A 14335-nucleotide genomic window follows, 5' to 3' on the forward strand; every position below is an offset into this window, starting at 1 on the left:
AGATTTACCAACAGATGAAAGAATATATAGGTGTGGAAGCGGTATGAGCTTTCCTCATGTCGGTGGCAAAGCAATGCCTATGCCCTGGCCCTATATTCTGCCAGAACATAAATATGAAGACAGCTGACGTGCTGCGAAATATTTCTCTCAAATGTACCTGAACAATTAGGTGTCAAAAATTTTCTGCCTCAGAATGACTTTGTCAAATGAAAAATGAAACAAGGTGAAAGTACAAGAGGATGTGTCCATTTTAAGATGCAGATGAGACTCAATTTCAAGCATGTTCATTGGAGAGAAAAATTTACAATTCTTGGGTAATCTTTTCAGGATGAATTTTTTTTGATTCAAGGACAAAATTCCACGCTTCCCTTAAAGTCAATTTTAAGAATTTTCATTAGATAAAATTTTACAACTCTCCGGTTAGGGTTAGGGCTAGGATTAGGGTTAGGGTTTTTACAATTCTCCAGTAATCTTTTCTGGACCTAATTCTTTTGATTCAACGATTCAATTCCTCGCTTTCTTTAGCATTTAAGCGTCAAAAAAAATTCTGCATGATATTTTAGTCAACTGTATGATGAAAGAGGGTCAAAGTCAAAGTGGGAGTTTCCAATTTAAAATGCAGATTAGAGTCAATTTCAAGCATTTTTATTAGATAAAATTTTACAACTCTCAGGTTAGGGTTAGGGTTAGGATTAGGGTTAGGGTTTTTACAATTCTCCAGTAATCTTTTCTGGACCTAATTCTTTTGATTCAAGGATTAAATCCTCGCTTCCTTTAGCATTTAAGTGTCAAAAAAAATTCTGCATGATATTTTAGTCAACTGAATGATGAAAGAGGGTCAAAGTCAAAGTGGGAGTTTCCAATTTAATATGCAGATAAGAGTCAATTTCAAGCATTGTCATTGGAGAAAAAAAATCACACTTCTCTGCTAATCTTTCCTGGATCAAAAGTTTTTGATTCAAGGAATAAATTACAGACTTTCTTTAGAATGTACTTGTCAAAAATGATCTGTCTCAGAATATCTTCATGAACTGAACGATGGAAAAAGGTCAAAGTCCAAGTGGGAGTTTCCAATTTAAAATGCAGATTAGAGTCAATTTCAAGCATTGTCATTGGAGAAAAAAAATCACACTTCTCTGGTAATCTTTCCTGGATCAAAAGTTTTTGATTCAAGAACTAAATTACACACTTTCTTTAGCATGTACTTGTCAAAAATGATCTGTCTCAGAATATCTTCATGAACTGAACGATGGAAAAAGGTCAAAGTTCAAGTGTGAGTTTCCAATTTAAAATGCAGATTAGAGTCAATTTTAAGAATTTTCATTAGATAAAATTTTACAACTCTCCGGTTAGGGTTAGGGCTAGGATTAGGGTTAGGGTTTTTACAATTCTCCAGTAATCTTTTCTGGACCTAATTCTATTGATTCAAGGATTAAATCCTCGCTTCCTTTAGCATTTAAGTGTCAAAAAAAATTCTGCATGATATTTTAGTCAACTGAATGATGAAAGAGGGTCAAAGTCCAAGTGGGAGTTTCCAATTTAAAATGCAGATTAGAGTAAATTTCAAGCATTGTTTTTGGAGAAAAAAAAATCACCCTTCACTGGTAATCTTTCCTGGATCAAAAGTTTTTGATTCAAGAACTAAATTACACACTTTCTTTAGCATGTACTTGTCAAAAATGATCTGTCTCAGAATATCTTCATGAACTGAATTATGAAAGAGGATCAAAGTCCAAGTGGGAGTTTCCAATTTAAAATGCAGATTAGAGTCCATTTCAAGCATTGTCATTGGAGAAAAAAATCACACTTCTCTGGTAATCTTTCCTGGATCAAAAGTTTTTGATTCAAGGAATAAATGACAGACTTTCTGTAGCATGTACTTGTCAAAAATGATCTGTCTCAGAATATCTTCATTAACTGAACGATGGAAAAAGGTCAAAGTCCAAGTGGGAGTTTCCAATTTAAAATGCAGATTAGAGTCAATTTTAAGAATTTTCATTAGATAAAATTTTACAACTCTCCAGTTAGGGTTAGGGCTAGGATTAGGGTTAGGGTTTTTACAATTCTCCAGTAATCTTTTCTGGACCTAATTCTATTGATTCAAGGATTAAATCCTCGCTTCCTTTAGCATTTAAGTGTCAAAAAAAATTCTGCATGATATTTTAGTCAACTGAATGATGAAAGAGGGTCAAAGTCCAAGTGGGAGTTTCCAATTTAAAATGCAGATTAGAGTAAATTTCAAGCATTGTTTTTGGAGAAAAAAAAATCACCCTTCACTGGTAATCTTTCCTGGATCAAAAGTTTTTGATTCAAGAACTAAATTACACACTTTCTTTAGCATGTACTTGTCAAAAATGATCTGTCTCAGAATATCTTCATGAACTGAATTATGAAAGAGGATCAAAGTCCAAGTGGGAGTTTCCAATTTAAAATGCAGATTAGAGTCCATTTCAAGCATTGTCATTGGAGAAAAAAATCACACTTCTCTGGTAATCTTTCCTGGATCAAAAGTTTTTGATTCAAGGAATAAATGACAGACTTTCTGTAGCATGTACTTGTCAAAAATGATCTGTCTCAGAATATCTTCATGAACTGAACGAAGGAAAAAGGTCAAAGTCCAAGTGGGAGTTTCCAATTTAAAATGCAGATTAGAGTCAATTTTAAGAATTTTCATTAGATAAAATTTTACAACTCTCCAGTTAGGGTTAGGGCTAGGATTAGGGTTAGGGTTTTTACAATTCTCCAGTAATCTTTTCTGGACCTAATTATTTTGATTCACGGATTCAATTCCAGGCTTCCTTTAGTATTTAAGTGTCAAAAAAAATTCTGCATGACATTTTAGTCAACTGAATGATGAAAGAGGGTCAAAGTCAAAGTGGGAGTTTCCAATTTAAAATGCAGATTAGAGTCAATTCCAAGCATTTTCATTAGATAAAATTTTACAACTCTCAGGTTAGGGTTAGGGTTAGGATTAGGGTTAGGGTTTTTACAATTCTCCAGTAATCTTTTCTGGACCTAATTCTTTTGATTCAAGGATTAAATCCTCGCTTCCTTTAGCATTTAAGTGTCAAAAGAAATTCTGCATGATATTTTAGTCAACTGAATGATGAAAGAGGGTCAAAGTCCAAGTGGGAGTTTCCAATTTAAAATGCAGATTAGAGTCAATTTCAAGCATTGTCATTGGAGAAAAAAAATCACACTTCTCTGCTAATCTTTCCTGGATCAAAAGTTTTTGATTCAAGGAATAAATTACAGACTTTCTTTAGCATGTACTTGTCAAAAATGATCTGTCTCAGAATATCTTCATGAACTGAACGAAGGAAAAAGGTCAAAGTCCAAGTGGGAGTTTCCAATTTAAAATGCAGATTAGAGTCAATTTTAAGAATTTTCATTAGATAAAATTTTACAACTCTCCGGTTAGGGTTAGGGCTAGGATTAGGGTTAGGGTTTTTACAATTCTTCAGTAATCTTTTCTGGACCTAATTCTTTTGATTCAAGGATTAAATCCTCGCTTCCTTTAGCATTTAAGTGTCAAAAAAAATTCTGCATGATATTTTAGTCAACTAAATTATGAAATAGGGTCAAAGTCCAAGTGGGAGTTTCCATTCTAAAATGCAGAGTTGAGTTAATTTCAAGCATTTTTCATTGGAGACTCAATTCTACATGTCCCCGGTCATCTGTTCTGTATCAAATACTTTAGATTCAAAGACCTAAATACAGAACTGTGGTACAAATAACATTTGAGTCAGCATAGCCATCTGATATTTTCCTCATCTTCACATATAACCATAAGATGCTTGTACCAGGCTCAGTCTTTTCCAGTGAAAGAATTTCATGCTGCTTTATATTTTTCTGATTATTCCAATCATCTATACTGAACAGGTTTCCTCCTAACGTCCATTCCTTGAGAAGTATTGCAATAGTTTCATTTAGGAATATTCCACATGGTGTCCAATACCTCAATAACGTTTTGCACAACCAATTGCACTGTTGCACTTCACACTTAGCCTGTCTTACCTCCTATCATCACTTCTATTTCTTCTATTGCACTGTCTTGTGTCACACTGTTTTTGCACACTTGCTCTTTATGTAGTCCTGTGTCGATGTAGTGTTATACATAGTACCATGGTCCTGGAGGAATGCTGTCTCATTCCACTGTGTATTGTATCACTGTATATGGTCAAAATGACAATAAAAGCCACTTGACTAGACTCTATCATTGCATGCAGTTTGATTAAGTTAGGAACCAGGGAAACCAAGCAAAATATGGAACGCTTCACGAATTTGCGTGTCATCCTTGCGCAGGGGCCATGCTAATCTTCTCTGTATCGTTCCAATTTTAGTATATGTGTTGCCATAGCAAGCACAGATTTACCAACAGATGAAAGAATATATAGGTGTGGAAGCGGTATGAGCTTTCCTCATGTCGGTGGCAAAGCAATGCCTATGCCCTGGCCCTATATTCTGCCAGAACATAAATATGAAGACAGCTGACGTGCTGCGAAATATTTCTCTCAAATGTACCTGAACAATTAGGTGTCAAAAATTTTCTGCCTCAGAATGACTTTGTCAAATGAAAAATGAAACAAGGTGAAAGTACAAGAGGATGTGTCCATTTTAAGATGCAGATGAGACTCAATTTCAAGCATGTTCATTGGAGAGAAAAATTTACAATTCTTGGGTAATCTTTTCAGGATGAAATTTTTTTGATTCAAGTACAAAATTCCACGCTTCCCTTAAAGTCAATTTTAAGAATTTTCATTAGATAAAATTTTACAACTCTCCGGTTAGGGTTAGGGCTAGGATTAGGGTTAGGGTTTTTACAATTCTCCAGTATTCTTTTCTGGACCTAATTCTTTTGATTCAAGGATTAAATCCTCGCTTCCTTTAACATTTAAGTGTCAAAAAAAATTCTGCATGATATTTTAGTCAACTGAATGATGAAAGAGGGTCAAAGTCCAAGTGGGAGTTTCCAATTTAAAATGCAGATTAGAGTCATTTTCAAGCATTGTCATTGGAGAAAAAAATCACACTTCTCTGGTAATCTTTCCTGGATCAAAAGTTTTTGATTCAAGGAATAAATTACAGACTTTCTGTAGCATGTACTTGTCAAAAATGATCTGTCTCAGAATATCTTCATGAACTGAACGATGGAAAAAGGTCAAAGTCCAAGTGGGAGTTTCCAATTTAAAATGCAGATTAGAGTCAATTTTAAGAATTTTCATTAGATAAAATTTTACAACTCTCCGGTTAAGGTTAGGGCTAGGATTAGGGTTAGGGTTTTTACAATTCTCCAGTAATCTTTTCTGGACCTAATTCTTTTGATTCAAGGATTCAATTCCTCGCTTCCTTTAGCATTTAAGTGTCAAAAAAAATTCTGCATGATATTTTAGTTAACTGAATGATGAAAGAGGGTCAAAGTCAAAGTGGGAGTTTCCAATATAATATGCAGATTAGAGTCCATTTCAAGCATTGTCATTGGAGAAAAAAATCACACTTCTCTGGTAATCTTTCCTGGATCAAAAGTTTTTGATTCAAGGAATAAATTACAGACTTTCTGTAGCATGTACTTGTCAAAAATGATCTGTCTCAGAATATCTTCATGAACTGAACGATGGAAAAAGGTCAAAGTCCAAGTGGGAGTTTCCAATTTAAAATGCAGATTAGAGTCAATTTTAAGAATTTTCATTAGATAAAATTTTACAACTCTCCGGTTAGGGTTAGGGCTAGGATTAGGGTTAGGGTTTTTACAATTCTCCAGTAATCTTTTCTGGACCTAATTCTATTGATTCAAGGATTAAATCCTCGCTTCCTTTAGCATTTAAGTGTCAAAAAAAATTCTGCATGATATTTTAGTCAACTGAATGATGAAATAGGGTCAAAGTCCAAGTGGGAGTTTCCAATATAATATGCAGATTAGAGTCCATTTCAAGCATTGTCATTGGAGAAAAAAATCACACTTCTCTGGTAATCTTTCCTGGATCAAAAGTTTTTGATTCAAGGAATAAATTACAGACTTTCTGTAGCATGTACTTGTCAAAAATGATCTGTCTCAGAATATCTTCATGAACTGAATGATGGAAAAAGGTCAAAGTCCAAGTGGGAGTTTCCAATTTAAAATGCAGATTAGAGTCAATTTTAAGAATTTTCATTAGATAAAATTTTACAACTCTCCGGTTAGGGTTAGGGCTAGGATTAGGGTTAGGGTTTTTACAATTCTCCAGTAATCTTTTCTGGACCTAATTCTTTTGATTCAAGGATTCAATTCCTCGCTTCCTTTAGCATTTAAGTGTCAAAAAAAATTCTGCATGATATTTTAGTCAACTGAATGATGAAAGAGGGTCAAAGTCAAAGTGGGAGTTTCCAATTTAAAATGCAGATTAGAGTCAATTTCAAGCATTTTCATTAGATAAAATTTTACAACTCTCAGGTTAGGGTTAGGGTTAGGATTAGGGTTAGGGTTTTTACAATTCTCCAGTAATCTTTTCTGGACCTAATTCTTTTGATTCAAGGATTAAATCCTCGCTTCCTTTAGCATTTAAGTGTCAAAAAAAATTCTGCATGATATTTTAGTCAACTGAATGATGAAAGACGGTCAAAGTCCAAGTGGGAGTTTCCAATTTAAAATGCAGATTAGAGTCAATTTCAAGCATTTTCATTTGATAAAATTTTACAACTCTCAGGTTAGGGTTAGGGTTAGGATTAGGGTTAGGGTTTTTACAATTCTCCAGTAATATTTTCTGGACCTAATTCTTTTGATTCAAGGATTAAATCCTCGCTTCCTTTAGCATTTAAGTGTCAAAAAAAATTCTGCATGATATTTCAGTCAACTGAATGATGAAAGACGGTCAAAGTCCAAGTGGGAGTTTCCAATTTAAAATTCAGATTAGAGCCAATTTCAAGCATTTTCATTTGATAAAATTTTACAACTCTCAGGTTAGGGTTAGGGTTAGGATTAGGGTTAGGGTTTTTACAATTCTCCAGTAATCTTTTCTGGACCTAATTCTTTTGATTCAAGGATTAAATCCACGCTTCCTTTAGCATTTAAGTGTCAAAAAAAAATCTGCATGATATTTTAGTCAACTGAATGATGAAAGAGGGTCAAAGTCAAAGTGGGAGTTTCCAATTTAAAATGCAGATTAGAGTCAATTTCAAGCATTGTCATTGGAGAAAAAAAATCACACTTCTCTGGTAATCTTTCCTGGATCAAAAGTTTTTGATTCAAGGAATAAATTACAGACTTTCTTTAGCATGTACTTGTCAAAAATGATCTGTCTCAGAATATCTTCATGAACTGAACGATGAAAAAAGGTCAAAGTCCAAGTGGGAGTTTCCAATTTAAAATGCAGATTAGAGTCAATTTCAAGCATTGTCATTGGAGAAAAAAAATCACACTTCTCTGGTAATCTTTCCTGGATCAAAAGTTTTTGATTCAAGAACTAAATTACACACTTTCTTTAGCATGTACTTGTCAAAAATGATCTGTCTCAGAATATCTTCATGAACTGAACGATGGAAAAAGGTCAAAGTCCAAGTGTGAGTTTCCAATTTAAAATGCAGATTAGAGTCAATTTTAAGAATTTTCATTAGATAAAATTTTACAACTCTCCGGTTAGGGTTAGGGCTAGGATTAGGGTTAGGGTTTTTACAATTCTCCAGTAATCTTTTCTGGACCTAATTCTATTGATTCAAGGATTAAATCCTCGCTTCCTTTAGCATTTAAGTGTCAAAAAATATTCTGCATGATATTTTAGTCAACTGAATGATGAAAGAGGGTCAAAGTCCAAGTGGGAGTTTCCAATTTAAAATGCAGATTAGAGTAAATTTCAAGCATTGTTTTTGGAGAAAAAAAAATCACCCTTCACTGGTAATCTTTCCTGGATCAAAAGTTTTTGATTCAAGAACTAAATTACACACTTTCTTTAGCATGTACTTGTCAAAAATGATCTGTCTCAGAATATCTTCATGAACTGAAAGATGAAAGAGGATCAAAGTCCAAGTGGGAGTTTCCAATTTAAAATGCAGATTACAGTCAATTTCCAGCATTTTCATTAGATAAAATTTTACAACTCTCCGGTTAGGGTTAGGGCTAGGATTAGGGTTAGGGTTTTTACAATTCTCCAGTAATCTTTTCTGGACCTAATTCTTTTGATTCAAGGATTCAATTCCTCGCTTCCTTTAGCATTTAAGTGTCAAAAATAATTCTGCATGATATTTTAGTCAACTGAATGATGAAAGAGGGTCAAAGTCCAAGTGGGAGTTTCCAATTTAAAATGCAGATTAGAGTCCATTTCAAGCATTGTCATTGGAGAAAAAAATCACACTTCTCTGGTAATCTTTCCTGGATCAAAAGTTTTTGATTCAAGGAATAAATGACAGACTTTCTATAGCATGTACTTGTCAAAAATGATCTGTCTCAGAATAACTTCATTAACTGAACGATGGAAAAAGGTCAAAGTCCAAGTGGGAGTTTCCAATTTAAAATGCAGATTAGAGTCAATTTTAAGAATTTTCATTAGATAAAATTTTACAACTCTCCAGTTAGGGTTAGGGCTAGGATTAGGGTTAGGGTTTTTACAATTCTCCAGTAATCTTTTCTGGACCTAATTCTATTGATTCAAGGATTAAATCCTCGCTTCCTTTAGCATTTAAGTGTCAAAAAAAATTCTGCATGATATTTTAGTCAACTGAATGATAAAAGAGGGTCGAAGTCCAAGTGGGAGTTTCCAATTTAATATGCAGATTAGAGTCCATTTCAAGCATTGTCATTGGAGAAAAAAATCACACTTCTCTGGTAATCTTTCCTGGATCAAAAGTTTTTGATTCAAGGAATAAATTACAGACTTTCTGTAGCATGTACTTGTCAAAAATGATCTGTCTCAGAATATCTTCATGAACTGAACGATGGAAAAAGGTCAAAGTCCAAGTGGGAGTTTCCAATTTAAATGCAGATTAGAGTCAATTTTAAGAATTTTCATTAGATAAAATTTTACAACTCTCCGGTTAGGGTTAGGGCTAGGATTAGGGTTAGGGTTTTTACAATTCTCCAGTAATCTTTTCTGGACCTAATTATTTTGATTCAAGGATTCAATTCCTCGCTTCCTTTAGTATTTAAGTGTCAAAAAAAATTCTGCATGACATTTTAGTCAACTGAATGATGAAAGAGGGTCAAAGTCAAAGTGGGAGTTTCCAATTTAAAATGCAGATTAGAGTCAATTTCAAGCATTTTCATTAGATAATATTTTACAACTCTCAGGTTAGGGTTAGGGTTAGGATTAGGGTTAGGGTTTTTACAATTCTCCAGTAATCTTTTCTGGACCTTATTCTTTTGATTCAAGGATTAAATCCTCGCTTCCTTTAGCATTTAAGTGTCAAAAAAAATTCTGCATGATATTTTAGTCAACTGAATGATGAAAGAGGGTCAAAGTCAAAGTGGGAGTTTCCAATTTAAAATGCAGATTAGAGTCAATTTCAAGCATTGTCATTGGAGAAAAAAAATCACACTTCTCTGCTAATCTTTCCTGGATCAAAAGTTTTTGATTCAAGGAATAAATTACAGACTTTCTTTAGCATGTACTTGACAAAAATGATCTGTCTCAGAATATCTTCATGAACTGAACGATGGAAAAAGGTCAAAGTCCAAGTGGGAGTTTCCAATTTAAAATGCAGATTAGAGTCAATTTTAAGAATTTTCATTAGATAAAATATTACAACTTTCCGGTTAGGGTTAGGGCTAGGATTAGGGTTAGGGTTTTTACAATTCTCCAGTAATCTTTTCAGGACCTAATTCTTTTGATTCAAGGATTAAATTCCTCGCTTCCTTTAGCATTTAAGTGTCAAAAAAAATTCTGCATGATATTTTAGTCAACTGAATGATGAAAGAGGGTCAAAGTCAAAGTGGGAGTTTCCAATTTAAAATGCAGATTAGAGTCAATTTTAAGAATTTTCATTAGATAAAATTTTACAACTCTCCGGTTAGGGTTAGGGCTAGGATTAGGGTTAGGGTTTTTACAATTCTCCAGTAATCTTTTCTGGACCTAATTCTTTTGATTCAAGGATTAAATCCTCGCTTCCTTTAGCATTTAAGTGTCAAAAGAAATTCTGCATGATATTTTAGTCAACTGAATGATGAAAGAGGGTCAAAGTCCAAGTGGGAGTTTCCAATTTAAAATGCAGATTAGAGTCAATTTCAAGCATTGTCATTGGAGAAAAAAAATCACACTTCTCTGCTAATCTTTCCTGGATCAAAAGTTTTTGATTCAAGGAATAAAATACAGACTTTCTGTAGCATGTACTTGTCAAAAATGATCTGTCTCAGAATATCTTCATGAACTGAAAGATGAAAGAGGATCAAAGTCCAAGTGGGAGTTTCCAATTTAAAATGCAGATTACAGTCAATTTCCAGCATTTTCATTAGATAAAATTTTACAACTCTCCGGTTAGGGTTAGGGCTAGGATTAGGGTTAGGGTTTTTACAATTCTCCAGTAATCTTTTCTGGACCTAATTCTTTTGATTCAAGGATTCAATTCCTCGCTTCCTTTAGCATTTAAGTGTCAAAAATAATTCTGCATGATATTTTAGTCAACTGAATGATGAAAGAGGGTCAAAGTCCAAGTGGGAGTTTCCAATTTAAAATGCAGATTAGAGTCCATTTCAAGCATTGTCATTGGAGAAAAAAATCACACTTCTCTGGTAATCTTTCCTGGATCAAAAGTTTTTGATTCAAGGAATAAATGACAGACTTTCTATAGCATGTACTTGTCAAAAATGATCTGTCTCAGAATAACTTCATTAACTGAACGATGGAAAAAGGTCAAAGTCCAAGTGGGAGTTTCCAATTTAAAATGCAGATTAGAGTCAATTTTAAGAATTTTCATTAGATAAAATTTTACAACTCTCCGGTTAGGGTTAGGGCTAGGATTAGGGTTAGGGTTTTTACAATTCTCCAGTAATCTTTTCTGGACCTAATTATTTTGATTCAAGGATTCAATTCCTCGCTTCCTTTAGTATTTAAGTGTCAAAAAAAATTCTGCATGACATTTTAGTCAACTGAATGATGAAAGAGGGTCAAAGTCAAAGTGGGAGTTTCCAATTTAAAATGCAGATTAGAGTCAATTTCAAGCATTTTCATTAGATAATATTTTACAACTCTCAGGTTAGGGTTAGGGTTAGGATTAGGGTTAGGGTTTTTACAATTCTCCAGTAATCTTTTCTGGACCTAATTCTTTTGATTCAAGGATTAAATCCTCGCTTCCTTTAGCATTTAAGTGTCAAAAGAAATTCTGCATGATATTTTAGTCAACTGAATGATGAAAGAGGGTCAAAGTCCAAGTGGGAGTTTCCAATTTAAAATGCAGATTAGAGTCAATTTCAAGCATTGTCATTGGAGAAAAAAAATCACACTTCTCTGCTAATCTTTCCTGGATCAAAAGTTTTTGATTCAAGGAATAAATTACAGACTTTCTTTAGCATGTACTTGACAAAAATGATCTGTCTCAGAATATCTTCATGAACTGAACGATGGAAAAAGGTCAAAGTCCAAGTGGGAGTTTCCAATTTAAAATGCAGATTAGAGTCAATTTTAAGAATTTTCATTAGATAAAATATTACAACTTTCCGGTTAGGGTTAGGGCTAGGATTAGGGTTAGGGTTTTTACAATTCTCCAGTAATCTTTTCAGGACCTAATTCTTTTGATTCAAGGATTAAATTCCTCGCTTCCTTTAGCATTTAAGTGTCAAAAAAAATTCTGCATGATATTTTAGTCAACTGAATGATGAAAGAGGGTCAAAGTCAAAGTGGGAGTTTCCAATTTAAAATGCAGATTAGAGTCAATTTTAAGAATTTTCATTAGATAAAATTTTACAACTCTCCGGTTAGGGTTAGGGCTAGGATTAGGGTTAGGGTTTTTACAATTCTCCAGTAATCTTTTCTGGACCTAATTCTATTGATTCAAGGATTAAATCCTCGCTTCCTTTAGCATTTAAGTGTCAAAAAAAATTCTGCATGATATTTTAGTCAACTGAATGATGAAAGAGGGTCAAAGTCCAAGTGGGAGTTTCCAATTTAAAATGCAGATTAGAGTCAATTTCAAGCATTGTCATTGGAGAAAAAAAATCACACTTCTCTGCTAATCTTTCCTGGATCAAAAGTTTTTGATTCAAGGAATAAATTACAGACTTTCTTTAGCATGTACTTGACAAAAATGATCTGTCTCAGAATATCTTCATGAACTGAACGATGGAAAAAGGTCAAAGTCCAAGTGGGAGTTTCCAATTTAAAATGCAGATTAGAGTCAATTTTAAGAATTTTCATTAGATAAAATATTACAACTTTCCGGTTAGGGTTAGGGCTAGGATTAGGGTTAGGGTTTTTACAATTCTCCAGTAATCTTTTCAGGACCTAATTCTTTTGATTCAAGGATTAAATTCCTCGCTTCCTTTAGCATTTAAGTGTCAAAAAAAATTCTGCATGATATTTTAGTCAACTGAATGATGAAAGAGGGTCAAAGTCAAAGTGGGAGTTTCCAATTTAAAATGCAGATTAGAGTCAATTTTAAGAATTTTCATTAGATAAAATTTTACAACTCTCCGGTTAGGGTTAGGGCTAGGATTAGGGTTAGGGTTTTTACAATTCTCCAGTAATCTTTTCTGGACCTAATTCTATTGATTCAAGGATTAAATCCTCGCTTCCTTTAGCATTTAAGTGTCAAAAAAAATTCTGCATGATATTTTAGTCAACTGAATGATGAAATAGGGTCAAAGTCCAAGTGGGAGTTTCCAATATAATATGCAGATTAGAGTCCATTTCAAGCATTGTCATTGGAGAAAGAAATCACACTTCTCTGGTAATCTTTCCTGGATCAAAAGTTTTTGTTTCAAGGAATAAATTACAGACTTTCTGTAGCATGTACTTGTCAAAAATGATCTGTCTCAGAATATCTTCATGAACTGAACGATGGAAAAAGGTCAAAGTCCAAGTGGGAGTTTCCAATTTAAAATGCAGATTAGAGTCAATTTTAAGAATTTTCATTAGATAAAATTTTACAACTCTCCGGTTAGGGTTAGGGCTAGGATTAGGGTTAGGGTTTTTACAATTCTCCAGTAATCTTTTCAGGACCTAATTCTTTTGATTCAAGGATTAAATTCCTCGCTTCCTTTAGCATTTAAGTGTCAAAAAAAATTCTGCATGATATTTTAGTCAACTGAATGATGAAAGAGGGTCAAAGTCCAAGTGGGAGTTTCCAATTTAAAATGCAGATTAGAGTCAATTTTAAGAATTTTCATTAGATAAAATTTTACAACTCTCCGGTTAGGGTTAGGGCTAGGATTAGGGTTAGGGTTTTTACAATTCTCCAGTAATCTTTTCTGGACCTAATTCTATTGATTCAAGGATTAAATCCTCGCTTCCTTTAGCATTTAAGTGTCAAAAAAAATTCTGCATGATATTTTAGTCAACTGAATGATGAAATAGGGTCAAAGTCCAAGTGGGAGTTTCCAATATAATATGCAGATTAGAGTCCATTTCAAGCATTGTCATTGGAGAAAAAAATCACACTTCTCTGGTAATCTTTCCTGGATCAAAAGTTTTTGATTCAAGGAATAAATTACAGACTTTCTGTAGCATGTACTTGTCAAAAATGATCTGTCTCAGAATATCTTCATGAACTGAACGATGGAAAAAGGTCAAAGTCCAAGTGGGAGTTTCCAATTTAAAATGCAGATTAGAGTCAATTTTAAGAATTTTCATTAGATAAAATTTTACAACTCTCCGGTTAGGGTTAGGGCTAGGATTAGGGTTAGGGTTTTTACAATTCTCCAGTAATCTTTTCTGGACCTAATTATTTTGATTCAAGGATTCAATTCCTCGCTTCCTTTAGTATTTAAGTGTCAAAAAAAATTCTGCATGACATTTTAGTCAACTGAATGATGAAAGAGGGTCAAAGTCAAAGTGGGAGTTTCCAATTTAAAATGCAGATTAGAGTCAATTTCAAGCATTTTCATTAGATAAAATTTTACAACTCTCAGGTTAGGGTTAGGATTAGGGTTAGGGTTTTTACAATTCTCCAGTAATCTTTTCTGGACCTAATTCTTTTGATTCAAGGATTAAATCCTCGCTTCCTTTAGCATTTAAGTGTCAAAAGAAATTCTGCATGATATTTTAGTCAACTGAATGATGAAAGAGGGTCAAAGTCCAAGTGGGAGTTTCCAATTTAAAATGCAGATTAGAGTCAATTTCAAGCATTGTCATTGGAGAAAAAAAATCACACTTCTCTGCTAATCTTTCCTGGATCAAAAGTTTTTGATTCAAGGAATAAAATACAGACTTTCTGTAGC

At 33.6% G+C, this 14335-nt stretch overlaps 1 non-coding gene across 1 annotated transcript; it reads right to left on the minus strand.

Moving 5' to 3' along the window:
- Positions 1-4260: 4260 nt before the first annotated feature.
- Positions 4261-4367, minus strand: LOC125727344 (U6 spliceosomal RNA). The gene has a single exon (XR_007388706.1). It is a non-coding gene; the product is annotated as a U6 spliceosomal RNA (small nuclear RNA).
- Between the last annotated feature and the right edge of the window lie 9968 nt (positions 4368-14335).

Source organism: Brienomyrus brachyistius, unplaced genomic scaffold, assembly GCF_023856365.1.
Source record: "Brienomyrus brachyistius isolate T26 unplaced genomic scaffold, BBRACH_0.4 scaffold94, whole genome shotgun sequence".
Taxonomy (NCBI): Eukaryota; Metazoa; Chordata; class Actinopteri; order Osteoglossiformes; family Mormyridae; genus Brienomyrus; species Brienomyrus brachyistius.